The 15,216-nt window shown below is 42.9% G+C and overlaps 1 protein-coding gene across 3 annotated transcripts in view; it reads right to left on the bottom strand.

Annotated features, from left to right (window-relative positions):
* KCTD20 (potassium channel tetramerization domain containing 20) overlaps nucleotides 1-14,363 on the bottom strand; it is a 125,943-nt gene extending 111,580 nt beyond the window's left edge. For 2 of the 3 annotated variants that reach the window (XM_060307748.2, XM_060307751.2), the window contains exon 1: nucleotides 13,947-14,363. The gene's annotated coding sequence lies outside the window, so the exon portion shown is untranslated. Of the gene's footprint in view, nucleotides 1-2,225; nucleotides 2,711-13,946 lie in introns of those variants that run through there. The other variant, XM_060307749.2, reaches the window with a different exon arrangement.
* Between the last annotated feature and the right edge of the window lie 853 nt (nucleotides 14,364-15,216).

The following is a 15,216-nucleotide window of genomic DNA, read 5'->3' as shown; positions in this document are numbered from 1 at the left end:
CTGTGACAGAGCATGCCCGCCCTCTCCTACTAAGATGTGAGTACAACTCTCCAGCTCAGGCACGCTCTGTAAGGAGACATCCAGCCCCTGCTTGAATACAGGGATGGGGAGCTCACCACCTCTCTGGGCAGAGTTAGTAGCAGGAGTGAGGGTGGAATTGAAGGTACCAAAAAGCTACTTGTTCAGTGATGTCACCCACCCTTTCCCAACAAGCAGGGCAATGGTTTCTGAAATTCCTAGATTCCCAGTCTCTTTGTTGGGAGTAACTTATCTGCTTTTCTTATCACCTTTTCCCTGAGTAGTTTACCAACTTTCTGAGCAGAGGCCAGAGGTGTGTCAAAAGTCTATCTACCCTCACCCACACACTCAGCCACTGATTTGGAATCAAAAGGACTGAGGCTCCCTCAGTTCCCTGGTGGCTTTTAGTGAAGTCAGCCTCCTGGGCCTGTTTCTACATCTGTAAAATGAGTAACAGCGTCTTCTGCCCTACTTGCACATATTCTTGAGAAACTTCAAATGAAATAATGTATTCATTTACTTCACAAATATTTATTAAGCACCTACGATACACTAGGCACTGTTCTAGAAACTGGGGAATACAGTGGTAACCAAGACAGATGAGTAAGTGATAAACACAGCATATGGTGTCAGGTGGTGATAAGCACCATGAAAGAAAGTAAGACAGAGTTAAGTGAAGGGGCCAGTTTTAAATTGAGCTGCCAGAGATGTGAAACGCTTGTGAAAGTAGAAGCAAGTCATCGTCACGTACATCAACTTTCCCCCTGCAGTCTGCTATTTATTTATTTTTGGCTGTGTTGGGTCTTCACTGCTGTGCATGGGCTTTCTCTAGTTGTGGTGAGCGGGGGCTACTCTTCGTTGTGGTGCGTGGGCTTCTCATTGTGGTGGCTTCTCTTGTTGCAGAGCACGGGCTCTAGGTGCACATGCTAAGTAGTTGTGGCGCACGGGCTTAGTTGCTCTGTGGCATGTGGGATCCTCCCGGACCAGGGCTCGAACCCGTGTCCCCTGCAGTGGCAGGCGGATTCTTAACCACTGCACCACCCGGGAAATCCCTGCCTGATCCCTTGTATTTGGCCTATGGTTCCCACCATAAAAGTCACGCCTGATATAGTCAATGTTGTTAGTTTCTGTTATGTGCAACAAAACTCAATCCTAATGGGTATGAATCATGCAGACGGGAAGGCCGGGAGGAGAAGACCAACATGGCCCAGGACTATCCCTCTCTATCCCCCTCCTTTGCCCATGGGGGAGCCACAAGATAAGACCAATGAGATCATAAAGTCTCCTGAACAGACCTTAATGTTCCAGGTTACTCTAAACACCCCAACTCAAGGAAGCCCTGTGTATTGTTCACAGTGCTCTGGCTGGAAAGCCCCAGGGTTCTAAATATGGCCCTTGAAATCCCAGTAATTCTGATCAGGAAGGGATTTCCCCTCAGTCAGATGATTGCCCACTCCAGCCAGTGACATGCTTAGGTTCTCAACCTGTGGCATGGGATGGGGGTGGTGTGCATATCAGGTTCTCAGCAAGGTTGCAGGATACAAGATCAATCTACAAAAGTTAACTGTATTTTTATAAACTAATAATGAACATCTGAAAATGAAATTTAAAAGCAATTCTATTTACAGTCGTATCAAGAAGAATAAAATATTTAGGAATAAACTTAAACAAAGTGCTAGAGATATACTCTGAAAACTACAAAGCATTGTTGAAAGAAATTAAGGAAGACCAAAATAAATGGGCAGGGACTTCCCTGGTGTCCAATAGTTAAGACTCTGCACTCCCAATGCAAGGGGCCGGGGTTGGATTCCTGGTCGGGGAACTAGATCCTGCATGCATGCCGCAACTAAGAAGTCTGCATACTGCAACTAAGAAGTCCACATGCCACAACTAAAAAAGATCCTACATGCCGCAACTAAGATCTGTTGCAGCCAAAATAAATAAATAAATAAAATGAATTTTTAAAAATGGGCAAACATCCCATTTTCATGGATGGGAAGATTTAATATTGTTAAGGTGGCAGAACTCCTCAAATTGACCTATAGATCCAGTACAATCCCTATCAAAATTCCAAACTTTTTTTTAGAGAAATGGAGACGCTGATACTAATAGTCATATGGAATTGCAAGTGACCCCCCAATAGCCCAAACAATCTTGAAAAGAAAAACAAAGTTGGAGGACCCACATTTCCTGATTTCAAAACTTACTGCAAAGCTACAGTAATCAAAACAGTGTGGTACTGGCATACTGATAGACATGAAGATCAATGGAATAGAATTGAGAGTCCTGAAAAAAAAAATAAATAAAAGAATTGAGAGTCCTGAAATAAACCCATACATCTATGGCAACTGATTTTCAATAAGCATGCCAAAAGTATTCAGTGGGGAAAGAATAGTCTCTTCAACAAATGGTGTTGAGAGAAATGGATATCCACATGCAAAAGAATGAAGTTGTACCCTTACTTCACACCATATACAAAAATTAACTCAGAATGTATCAAAGACATAAATATAAGAGCTAAAACCATAATACTCAGAAAAAAATTAGGAGTAAATCTTCATTATCTTGGATTAAGTAAGAGTTCCTTAAGTATGACAGTAAAAGCACAAGCAACACAAGAAAAAAAATTGACAAATTAGACTTCATTAAAATTTAAAACTTTTGTGCTTCAAAGGATACCACCAAGAAACTAAAAAGGCAACACAAAAATTGGAGAAAACATCTCCAAATCATGAATCTGACAAGGGACTTGTATCCAGGATAAAGGAAGAATTCTTACAACCTAATAAAAAAAAAGGCAAATAGCCCAATTAAAAATTGGGCAAAAGACCTAAATAGATGTTTTTCCAAAGAAGATATAAAAATGGCCAATAAGCACATGAAAAGATGCTCAACATCATTAATCATAAGGAAAATGTAATCAAACCACAGTGAGGAGCTTCCCTGGTGGCGCAGCAGTTGAGAATCTGCCTGCCAATGCAGGGGACATGGGTTCGAGTCCTAGTCTGGGGAGATCCCACATGCCGCAGAGCAATTAGGCCTGTGTGCCACAACTACTGAGCCTGCGCGTCTGGATCCTGTGCTCCGCAACAAGAGAGGCCACAGCAGTGGGAGGCCCGCGTACTGCAAAAAAAAAAAAAAAAGACAGACAATAACAAGTGTTGGAGAGGATGTGGAGAAGTTGGAACCCTCATATATTGCAGACATGCAGCTGCTATGAAAAAACAGTTTAGCACTTTCTCAAAAAGCTAAAGTAGATTTACCATATGGTCCAGGAATCTCATTCCTAAGCATATAACCAAGAGAATTGAACATTTATGAATATATATATATACACACACAAATGTTCATAGCAGCATTATTCATAAAGCCCCTCCCCCCCAAAAACCCCAACCCAAAGAAACAAACAACTGAATAATGGATAAACAAACATGGCATATCCACACAATGGAATATTATTTGGCCACGAAAAGGAATAAAGTTCTGATACATGCTATAACATGGATGACCTTGAAAACATTATGCTAAGTGAAAGAAGGCAAATACAAAAGGCTACCTATTGTATGATTCCATTTATATGAAATGTCCAGAAGAGGCAAATTCATAGAAATAGACAGTAGATTGGTACCTGCCAGGGGCAGGAGGGAGGAGGAAATGGCAAGTGACAGCTAATGGGTATGGAATTTCTTTTCAGAGTGATGAAAACATTCTGGAATTTGACAGTGGCAATTGACACACAACTGTATGAATATACTAAAAACTGCTGAATTGTACACTTTAAAATGGTGAACTTTATGGCATCTGAATTAGAGCTCAATAAAGGTGTTAATAAAGAGAAAAACAGTTTATGAGCAAATAGAGCCCCTGTGTAGAGTGTTAGTTTCCTCTAAGAGAGCAGCAGGTCAGGGGCACTTTCCTAGGGATATGGGAGTGGGACACAGCATAAAGGTTAAAACCCAGACTTTGAATCCTGATTGTTGTGAGTTTGAATCCTGCTTCCACCTCTTCTGAACTGTGAAATGTTAGGAAATTGACTGTGAGTCTCTCATCTGTAAAATGAAAATAATCTCTACTTTGTAGGGTTCTTATAAGGATTAACTTCATGGTAGCTTAGAGTATTCAATAAATGACAGTTATTTTTATTATTATTTTCTATTGGACACAGAGGAAGGAGGTCTCTGGAAGGAAACTCTGGCCTTGGATGAAAAATGGGAAGAAGAGGCCCAGTTTCAATAAATAGACAAACAGACTTCAGGTTAGCTTGGGCTAAAGGCATATGAAGGGCCCTCTCCAGGCATGGTGAGTGGTCAGTGTGGGTCCAGGGAGGATGACTGAAGAGAGAAAGAGTACAGATACTCAGCCTCCCACTACTACTGCCAGGTCTCTGGGTTAGAACTAGGAGACAAATTGGATAAGTTATTATTATCACATTCTGTTGCCACAACTTTTCTCCCTTATTATTGGGAAGTGGCTGGGAGTGGCTCTGCATTCTCAAATTAGACGTGAGCACCAAAATCAGCCCAGGTTCCCCTTGGCTGAGTTGGTCATTCCGCACTCAAATAAACAGCAGCAGCTGATGATTAGGACCAGCATTTCAGAGGGGCTGAATGTTTTCTTCTCATCAATATTTGACTCTTGTGGAATAACAGATGGTTTTTATCTCATTCTTTGCACGCTTTATGTACTTTTCAAATTTCCTACAGGGACGAGGTATCTGATTAAAGTGCTATTAGGAAAATCATAATAAGCGTGATTCATGCCTGCACTGCCATTTGTCTAGACTTTTCTTTCTCATATCTCACGTGGCTCTATCAAGACAAGTATTTGTGAGCAGTATCAGTCAGGGTTCAATTGGAGGAAAACAGAAACTATGTCAGCTAATTTTAGCAGAAAATGAATCACAGGTTTACAGTGTCATTGGAAGGGCTGGAGGGGTGGGTTCCGGGTAGAACCTCCAGCAATGTTCCAGAACACCACCACCAGAAAGCAACATGCTGGAATCCTGCTGCTAAAAAGTACACAGCTTCTCTTAATCTTGCTTGTTCCAGCAGCAGCTAAATCCACAGAAAGATCTGGGAAATGTACTTTTCAGTTTTCCAGCCTATGAAGTAGAGGAAGAGACCCTTGGAGGAGGTTGGGATGAATGTGAATGGGGTCAATCATCAGGACAAACAAGATTTTAATATTTAATAAAATTTAAATAAATTTAACATCTAATACATTAAAGTACATTTAACTTTGCTCAATATTTACTTGAGGTAAACAACTGATGGTCCTTTTTTTGTGTATCTGTGTAAAATTTGTATCTGCAGCGTGAAATGACTTTTTCCCATCTGTGAAGTCTATAAATTTACCCCTGAAGCCCTATCTGTGACACAAGCCCTTGAAATGTGGAGAAGTGGTTTCCTTTGAGAAGTGCTCATATCTGACTCTAAGTGCTTTGCATTTGGCTGACACTGAAGTGAATAATTGCTTTCTCTACAGGAAGTGAGAAACTCTTGTGCATTATGGGAAGCAAGAGCTTCCTTATATTCTCTTGAGAATAATGAGCACTTCCTGGAGGAAACAATTAACTTGATAAGTTGCATATTTTTTTTCAATTAAAGAACCAGCTACTCAAGCATAAACTCAGAGTCCAAGAAGCATCTGAGAAGATGCCTAGCTTCACTAATAATCGAATAATTCAAACAAGAGTGAGTGACTGATGGATTGACAGCAATGAACAGGCTCAGTGGTGTCGTAAGTGGGAAGAAGCAGCCACATTCACAAACCACAGCTGGAGGTGTGAAGAGGTGCAAAGTTTTGGAAGGGAATTCGGTAGAGTCTACTGAAGATTTAAACGTGTCTCCCTTTTAACCCAGTCATTCTATTTCTAAGAATATACCTTTCAGAAATGTTCTCACATAACACAAAAATATATCTAAAGAGAGATTCTCCGAAGCACTGGGTTACAATCACAAAAGCTTGGAAAAATCCAAATGACTAGCAATGGGATTTGGATAAATAAATACAATGAAATACTATGCAGCTAATGTAAAGAAAAGCAGATCTGTAAGTAGTGACGTGGAATGGACATGTGGACCCCAGGTGCAGGGCTGGGGGTCTCTTGGTCATTTGCCAAATGTTGATGCTATCCTTGTCTACGAATGTTTGAAATTGGTAAAACCGTGATTCAGAGAACATGGCACAGCGAGGCTTAGGTTTGGTTATATAATTTATATAAACTGTATCAAGGAATTAAACTAAAAGCATGGGATATTCGCTAGTCTTCATGTCTTCCACTAAGTCATGAGAATTTTACTTACCTCTCAGTGCCTCAAGTGAAAAAGGAAAAGTTGAACTTGGATGTCCAAATTGTCAACCACCTTGGGTTTAAAAGAGGAAGGGGTGACCTAGCTGTGGACAAGCCGATTTGGGCCCACCCCCTTGTCCCCTCCCCTCCCCCGTGCTTGCCTAAGTTGAGTTGGGAGTGGGGGCTGGGAGTTCCACTCCAGCTTTTGAAAATTTCAAGGAGAAAAGCTAATCTGCAGAAGGCTGAGGAGGCAGTGTGTGTAAAATGAAATTTTCTTCATGTCACCTTGCGTGGGAAATACAGGGACATTGCTGAACACCCCTCCCGAGTATTGACTGTTTCTTGGAGTTCTGAACCCTTTCACACACTGAGTTAAAAAAAGAAACTATCTGGGGCTTGGAAGGGAGAAGGGGGTCTTCCCTGCTCTTTGGCCAAAAACTCCCTTAAGACAATGTTTATTGTGGAACCACCACCACAAGAACATCTAGGGAAAAAGAAAAGCAAGTTGTGGAACAGTATATATTGAATGTGCCCATCTGTGAAGATGATGATGATAATAATAATAAATGAGACTATGCTATTTTCTATTAAAAGTATCCCAGAAGAGCATATTCAAAACAGCGACTCTCTCCCACGTGTCGGGGTGTTATGGGGTCCCTGGTGTTTTAAGTCTCATACACAGATATGCATTATTATAGCAGTGCAACAGCTCTGCTCTCAGCAAAGTTCGCCCAACAGGCTTGCCTGCCTGTCAATAAGGCTCTTGCTTTGATAAGACTTTCAAAATCTGTCCTGGATAGCTCATTTTCTGGTTCCCTGGTGGAAGTAGAGTGATCTTATCAATTGAGAGCACAGTCACCTGCTAATGCGAAGGTCCACCTATTCCTTGAAACACAGCTCCTTCTGGGTTGGATCCTAGTGCCTGAAATCCCACCATCTGATAAGTTTCCCCAGGGAATTTCAGGACAGTCAGAAGAGACTGGCCCTCAAGTCTCCCCTTGTGGGCAACCTCTGCAGGTGGAAACCTGGTCCTACACCATACTTAAGTGGAAGGTCAGCGCTGACTAAGAATGAAAGTCACTAAGGGCAGAAAAAAGCTGTCAGTAACAGTCTAGGGATCAAATTTGGCTTTAGTTTCCTCAATACTGGCTTCACATTTTTTATTTCAAGATGAATTATTTTCTCTTTTATTTCATTTTATTTGCTTATTTTTTAGAGCCCATAAAGGGAACACTTTGAAAGTAGCAGGATGGCACTGTCATCTGTCTGTCATGTACCCTTCTGCTGGACAGGCAATTAAAGTGAGTGCCCCTAAGTACTTCCTCCAGCAGGAAGAGGACTGTCCCAGTGGGTTCCTGACTCAAAGGAGATGGGCAGCTGAATCGTGAACCTGGATCAGAGTTAGCTGGGTAGGGGTGCCGGCACCTGGAGACCCTGGAGACTGCTGAATGGCCGTCTGTGAAAGACTGTATATTAGTTCCCTGTAGCTACTGTAACAAATTGCCACAAATTTGGGGGCTTAAAATAACCAATTTATTCTTTCACAGGAGACCAGAGGTCCAAAATCAAGGTTTCAACAGGGTTGGTTCCCTCTGGAGGCTCGGAGAGAAACTCCATTCCGTGCCTTTCTCCTAGATTCTAATGGTAATCCTTGGCATCCGTTGGTTTGTAGATGCTTCACGCCAATTTCTGCCTCCATCTTTACGTGGCCCTCTTCCCTCTGTGTATCTAAAATAGCCTTCTGCTTTTCTCTTGTAAGAACACCTGTCATTGGATTTAGGGCCCACTCTAAATCCAGGATCTCTCATCTTGAGGTCCTTAACTTAATGATATCCACAAACACTTTTTCCCATAGGGTCACATTCACAGATTCCAGGGGTTAGGACTTGGACATATCCTTTTGGGGGTCATTGCTCAGCCCACTAATGAGAGGGATCCACTGGGACTGAGGACAGTTGCTGCTCTCATTGCCCTTCAAGCTCCTGCAATTATTCCTGGCATGTTGCAAATCTCTCTTTGCCTAATAATTTGCATAACCTCCTATCTGTAAAAGAGGTCCCAGCTCCTGGGGACTAAACTGCATCATTTCAGTCTAGACCTGGCAGGAAGATGGGTGTAATGAAGCCCATTTGCAAAGGAAACTGGGATGCTGAATGGAAGGAGAAATAGACAGGCATCTGGGGTCAGGCGGCCAGCTCCTGAGGAACAGGGCCTTCTTGAAACTCCTCTCTTCCCCTCTGCTTATTGTCACTCCCAGGCCTTGTCCTCCCCATGAACCCTCCCAGATGGGAAGATTTGATTTGGGTTTGTTCAGTGGCCAGCAAGCCAGAGCCACTGCTTGGCATTCTCTTTGGGAGGGAGGTCGTGACAGACAGGGCCCAGCTCACAGCCAGAGTTTCTCAGGGTGACATGTTTGAGACCCCACGTGGATAGGAAGGAAGCTTCCTGTGAGACATAGCAAACTGGAAGCTGTCACTGGGGGAGATACTCCAGGAATCCTCCCTTCAAACCCTCTTTGCTAAAGGGGCAAGCCATTTCTATAATTTGCCCGGTGGGGACCAGCCAGGGAAATACTGTTAACTAATTTTCAGTAACAGGGGACTTCCCTGGTGGTGCAGTGGTTAGGAATCCGCCTGCCAATGCAGGGGACACTCGTTCGATCCCTGGTCCTGGAAGATCCCACGTGTCGCGGAGCACCTAAGCCCATGCACCACAACTACTGAGCCTGCACTCTAGAACCTGTGAGCCACAACTACTGAGCCCGTGTGCCACAACTACTGAAGCCTGCGCACCTAGAGCCTGTGCTCCGCAACAAGAGAAGCCACAGCAATGAGAAACCCACACACTGCAACCAAGAGTAGCCCCCGCTCGCCGCAACTAGAGAAAGCGCGTGCACAGTGATGAAGATCCAACGCAGCCAAAAATAAATTAATTAATATAAAAAATGTCAATAACAGGATACATAAATAATACACATTTACTATAGAAAAGTGGCAAAGAATAAAAAAAAAAACCATCTATAATTCCAAAGGAAAGGTATCTAAAATATTTAGGTGGTTGTATTTCCATTAAAAAAAACACACACACACACACATGGGCTTCCCTGGTGGCGAAGCGGTTGAGAGCCCGCCTGCCGATGCAGGGGACACGGGTTCGTGCCCCGGTCTGGGAAGATCCCACATGCCGCGGAGCGGCTAGGCCCGTGAGCCATGGCCACTGAGCCTGCACGTCTGGAGCCTGTGCTCCACAACGGGAGAGGCCACAACAGTGAGAGGCCTGCATACCGCAAAAAAAACCCCAAAAAAACACACGTGTAGGGTGTTCCCTGATGGTCCAGTGGTTAGGACTCGGCGCTTTCACTGCCATGGCCCTGGGTTCAATCCCTCCCTGGTCAGGGAATTAAGATCCCACAAGTCAAAAAAAAAAAAAGAAATTAAGAGGTCCCCTGTCATGGGGCTTAAAAACAAACAAACAAACAAAAACTAAAAAACTCATGTGTATGTTTTAACATCATTTGGATTACTCTGCATATGCAGTTTTATATCCTGATTTTTCTACTTAATGTTGTGTCATAACATATATAAATGAAAGTAAACTGTGTTTATGAGGTGGTGTTAAACACTGACAATGAAGTTAAACGTGTATTATGTGCTTATTGATTACTTTTAAATTTGTATTTATTTTTGCATCCTTTATAAAATAAGGAGAGTATTGCCTGTATTATTCATTGCAAATAATTTTTTCTAGTTTGGTTATTTGTCTTTTAACCTTTTATGGTGTTTTTGATGGGCAAAAGTTTATAACTTTGACTTGTAAATTCTACCATTCTGTTCTTATGTGATTCCTCTCATTATTGTTGGCTTTTGTTTTTATTTCAACATTCTTTTATTGAACCATGTATACTAGTGTAATATAAAGAAACCATAAGAGTTTACAGGAAGATTACCAAGACTGATGTCATTAATTCAACATGAGGCTTCATATACTGAAAACAATTCATCTTCATTATAGAGCATAGAACCTTAAATTTTTGAAAAGCTAAATAAAGCAGTCTCCCTAACTTCAAATCTGTTCCATGAACATGTCTTGCATAATCATCTGACATAATTTTAGGTGCTATACTAACAGCAAATAATTTAACAATAACTTTAACAAAACAATTTTAGCCAAAAAAAAAAAACAGTATAAAATTCTGGTCAGTCGTATTTTTTTTTAGTGATGTGCTAAAGGCTATAAATTATTGAGTTCCCTGCCCCCTGAGGATCTGGAGTATCCCTGTATACAATCAAACAATGTAAGTATAAAATGTTATTGTTAAACTATTAATTGCATAAGGAAAAAACATAGACTTCACTATAGCAAAGATGACTACTAGCTTTGGTTACTATTAGATTCAACCATCATTCATTCACCAAATTTTCTGAGTACCCACTACAAGCCTGGCACTATTCTAGGCACTGGGGATACAATGAACAAAAACAATAATAGTTTTTAATCATCATGGGACTTGCATTCTGCTGTGGGAAATAGAGAAAAACAAACACACAAAAAATAAGAATTGTAAGTGTGGTAAATGCTATGAAGGAGACAAACAAGGCTTTGCTATAGTCTTTGAAAGCTGAATTGTGGAATCCTAAAACCTAAAAATAAAAAATTCATGAAGAGTTACATCAGGATGACATAGATTCTGGGACTTCCCTGGTGATGCAGTGGTTAAGAATTCGCCTGCCAATGCAGGGGACATGGGTTCGAGCCCTGGTCCGGTAAGATCTCACATGCCGTTGAGCAACCAAGGCCATGTGCCACAACTACTGAGCCCACGTGCCACAATTACTGAAGCCTGCGTGCCTAGAGCCCATGATCCGCAACAAGAGAAGCCACCGCGATGAGAAGCCCGAGCACCACAACGAAGAGTAGCCCCGCTCACCGCAATTAGAGAAAGCCGGCATGCATCAACAAAGACCCAACGCAGCCAAAAAAGGGAAGGAAGGAAGGGAGGGAGGGAGGGAGGGAGGGAGGGAGGAAGGAAGGAAGGAAGAAAAAGATGACCTAGATTCTACAGAGCTTTGCTAATGTATAAGAAAACTACAGACACTGCCAGTGAAAACAGAGATCAATCTTTCATTGTCAAAGCTATTGGATGGCATTACTTGGCAATATAGTATCCTCAGAAGATAACTAACCTCACAGTTCCATGTTCCATTCAGTTCCATCATGTAAACATGATACTAAAAAAAAAAAAATTTAAGAGGCGCTTAAGGAGACAGGACAACCAAATGTAATGTGGTATCCTGAATGGAATGCTGAAGCAGAAAAAAACAAAAACTAAGGAAGTCTGAATAAACTACAGATTTCAGTTAATAAAGTATCAATATTGGTTCACTATTTATAACAAATGTACCATACTAATCTAAGATGCTAATAATGGGAAACTGGGTGGGGCTATCTGCATAATCTTAATTTTTCTGTAAATCTTAAACTGTTCTAAAAAAATCAAGTATACTTAAAAAAACATATATAAGATGGCTTCAGGAAGGGAGGGGAGTTAGTAAAGACTTAAAGAAATTAAGAAATGAGAAGCCATAAAACTCTGCAATGTGAAATTAAAATATAACTCAAGAAATTCAAAGAAAACCTGCAGATACTTAAGTTATGATCTCTATTCATACTACAATCTTCCTAGGACAGAGATCAATGGGTTTTTCATGCAAACTAAATAACTCTGCATCACAACATAAGCAGGCAATAACATACCTGGAGTGCACAATAAGCACTTTAGATCCTACGTCACAATAATGACCAATACGCTATGCTTTATGTATGGCACTGTCCTGAAATTGTCATAAAATGCCTGGACAAGGATCAACCTCATAGGTCTTACTACATTTTGCTTACTTCAAGGAACAAGTTTATACTTACTTCAAGAAAAATAAGCAAAGAGGAGACTTGGTAAGGGGGACAGGGAGAAAGGATTATGTATGAAAGGAGAAAAATGATTTCCTGGTCTAACTGGAAGCAATTTTGCCACTATTATTAACCTACTTTAATGCCATACGAATTAGTATAAATAGTTCAAGGTAGTAATAAAAGCTCTGAATTTATATCAGTTATCTTCTTTCCAATCAAAAGAAATAAGTGTTTTCTATAGCCTAACTTAAAACACCTAGCAGGTAACTCAATGTCTGATGACTTGGGAGGAACTAATTTCTCAATGTCTCAGTTTGAAAGATAGTCAGGAAAAGTGTGAGGAAAACAACGCAGGATGGTAATCTCTAAATTGTAGAGTGTGAAGTTTGCATAACAGCATAAAATTGGAGTTACCACAGGAAGTAATTTTAGAGACAGCCATCACAAAATTAGAAATTATATCTAATACAAAGTACAGCCACAGCAGAAGCCTGATCAGGTAAATGAGATAACAATTTCACTCATCAAATACAATGGAATATTAACCACAGAAGAATCATTTAGCCAAGATGGTATTATATACTTAAATCTAATTGAGATAATTAGATGATGAAGTCTATTCCTTCTCTATTACTCCCCAACCCCAAAGGAAATCCTACAAAACAGAGATGTTTGTTATTCTAAAGCCTTCTCTCCCAGGAATCTAAAATATATAATTGGAAAATATTCAAGAAGAAATGCAATAATTAGCATTTCCCCAGCAATTCCTGTTTGCCCCACTGTGAGGAGAATCACACACTGCTTCCTGCTGAAACGAGAAAAAGGAGAGGTGAAGTGTGAAAACTTCCAAGTAAATCGATCAGTGACGTTGCATCTGGCAGATTGGAAAAGCATCAACATTGCCAAAAGAACTGTCAGTGATGGAAGTCAAGAGAAGAAAACGAGGTTTTCCAATAAACCACAGCCCAACCCAAGGGACAAAAATCGCCCCTGCCCCCGCCACTCCCTCACTCCCCAACCACTCCATTCTCAAGCCGCCTCTGAGCCAGACATGCTCTATAACCCACACCAATTCCCCATCCAGGTGAAAACAATCCAAGAATCTTCTAGAACCTCCACTTCCCACTTTCCATAAGATCTGCACTTCTGGGGGCCAGGCCTCTGGGGAAAACAGCGGCCAGATCCCACCCTCCTTTCAAGGTGGAAGAGGCCCGGTCCCTCGAGTGGGGCTTCCCGGGGTGGGGTGGGGGCGAGCTCACGGAGCTGACCTACTGGGACGACAGCAGGGAACAGGATGGGGCTCAAGAAGTGAGCTGGGGTTGGTGAGACCACGCGACGGCGGGAAGAAAGGGATGCACTGGAGTCTGGGGCTGGGCGGGGTGAGGGCCGGGGAGGCAGGTGGACGGGAGAGGGCCGGGCTGCGGGAAAGGAGCCGGCGGAGTAGGGGACGGGAGGTGAAAACCTGACCCTCGACAGCGGCGAAGAGGAACCGGTGGCCAAGAGGGGTCGGCGATCGCGGGCAAGGGCTGGGGGGTGGAGCTGGGCACGGACTGCAGGGCCGCAGTGGGGGCGGCGCTGGGGAGCCGCGCACTCACTGCTCTGCGACCCCAAGAACGCGGACCGGAATTTCCTCAGCGGGGTCCAGAGGTCTCCGCCCGCGGACGTGAGGGAGCCGGAGGAGCTACCGCCGCCTCAGCCCAGGGGCCTCTCGCGCCGACGCAGCACCCACCCGCTGACAAGAGATTTTCGAGGAAGGGCGAGCGCCGAGCTCCTGCGGCTCCTGCAGGGCCCGGCGGCAAGCGAGGCTGACGGCAGGGATTCTCTATACAGAGCAGCAGCCCTCGGAGTAGTCTAGCGCCGAGCGAGGCCCGCGGCTGAGAAGCGAAGCAGGGCGGTGTCGGAAGCAGCCATGGGTGTGCTTGGGCATCCGGGGGCTCGAACCGCTCCCTTCTCAGCGCCCGGAGACTCGGGTGAGGGCGGCGGGGCCCGAGCGCGGACGCGTCCGGACCCTCTTCCCGCGCGCAGCCTCAGCGCTGCCGCCGCCACAGTCCAGCCCGCTGAGTGCGGGGCGCGGGGCGAGCCTCTCATTATTGTTTTTATTCTTACAAAGCCCTTCATCCAAATTTAGTTATCTACCTTTTTTTTTAAAGTTTTTTTTAAAGTGACGTTATTGTTATATGTAATGCTTTAATTCGTCTGGAAAGTAGTGTTTTATACTACAGCATAAAGTGCAGATCTAAACTGATCCTCTGATTTTCAGCCACTTTCTCCAACATCATTTGCTGCATAATAAATTACTTCTTCTTTTTGCTTTGTGAGCTTTCTTTCTCAATAAATTCGTATGGTATTTTGAATGGCTTCAGAGCTTTGTTTTTTTTTTCCTGATTGATTTGCCCATTAATTCTTGTGGATGCAGCCTTGTTTTACTTCTTTGTTTATAATACATTTACTATCCAGCAGAGAAAATGTCCCTTCCTCGTTTCAATTATTTTTGTTTTCCAAAATTTTTATAGTAAACTCATCTGTTAATTCTCCAGTGAAATATATAGCCAGGGAAATTTTGTCAATTTCTATTTATTTTTAAAATAAATTTATTTTTGGCTGCGATGAGTCTTCGTAGCTGCATGGGGGCTTTCTCTAAGTTGGTGGGGGAGGAGGTGTGTGTGTGCAGGCTTCTCACTGTGGTGGCTTCTGTTGTTGGCAGAGCACAGGCTCTAGGCGAGTGGCCTTCAGTAGTTGTGGCACGCGGGCTCAGTAGATGTGGCTCGCAGGCTCAGTAGTTGTGGCTCGCAGGCTCTACAGTGCAGGCTCAGTAGTTATGGCGCATAGGCTTAGTTGCTCCACAGCATGTGGAATCTTCCTGGACCAGGGATCGAGCCCGTGTGCCCTGCATTGGCAGGCAGATTCTTAACCACTGCGCCACCAGGGAAGTCCTCAATTTCTAAATTCTAACTGTGTCAAATTCTTTTGAATTTTAATTGGAAATGTGATGAACTAGG

Source organism: Globicephala melas, chromosome 11 (assembly GCF_963455315.2).
Source record: "Globicephala melas chromosome 11, mGloMel1.2, whole genome shotgun sequence".
Lineage (NCBI taxonomy): Eukaryota > Metazoa > Chordata > Mammalia > Artiodactyla > Delphinidae > Globicephala > Globicephala melas.
Note: the sequence above shows the minus strand (reverse complement) of the source record. Positions and strands in the feature narration are given on the sequence as shown.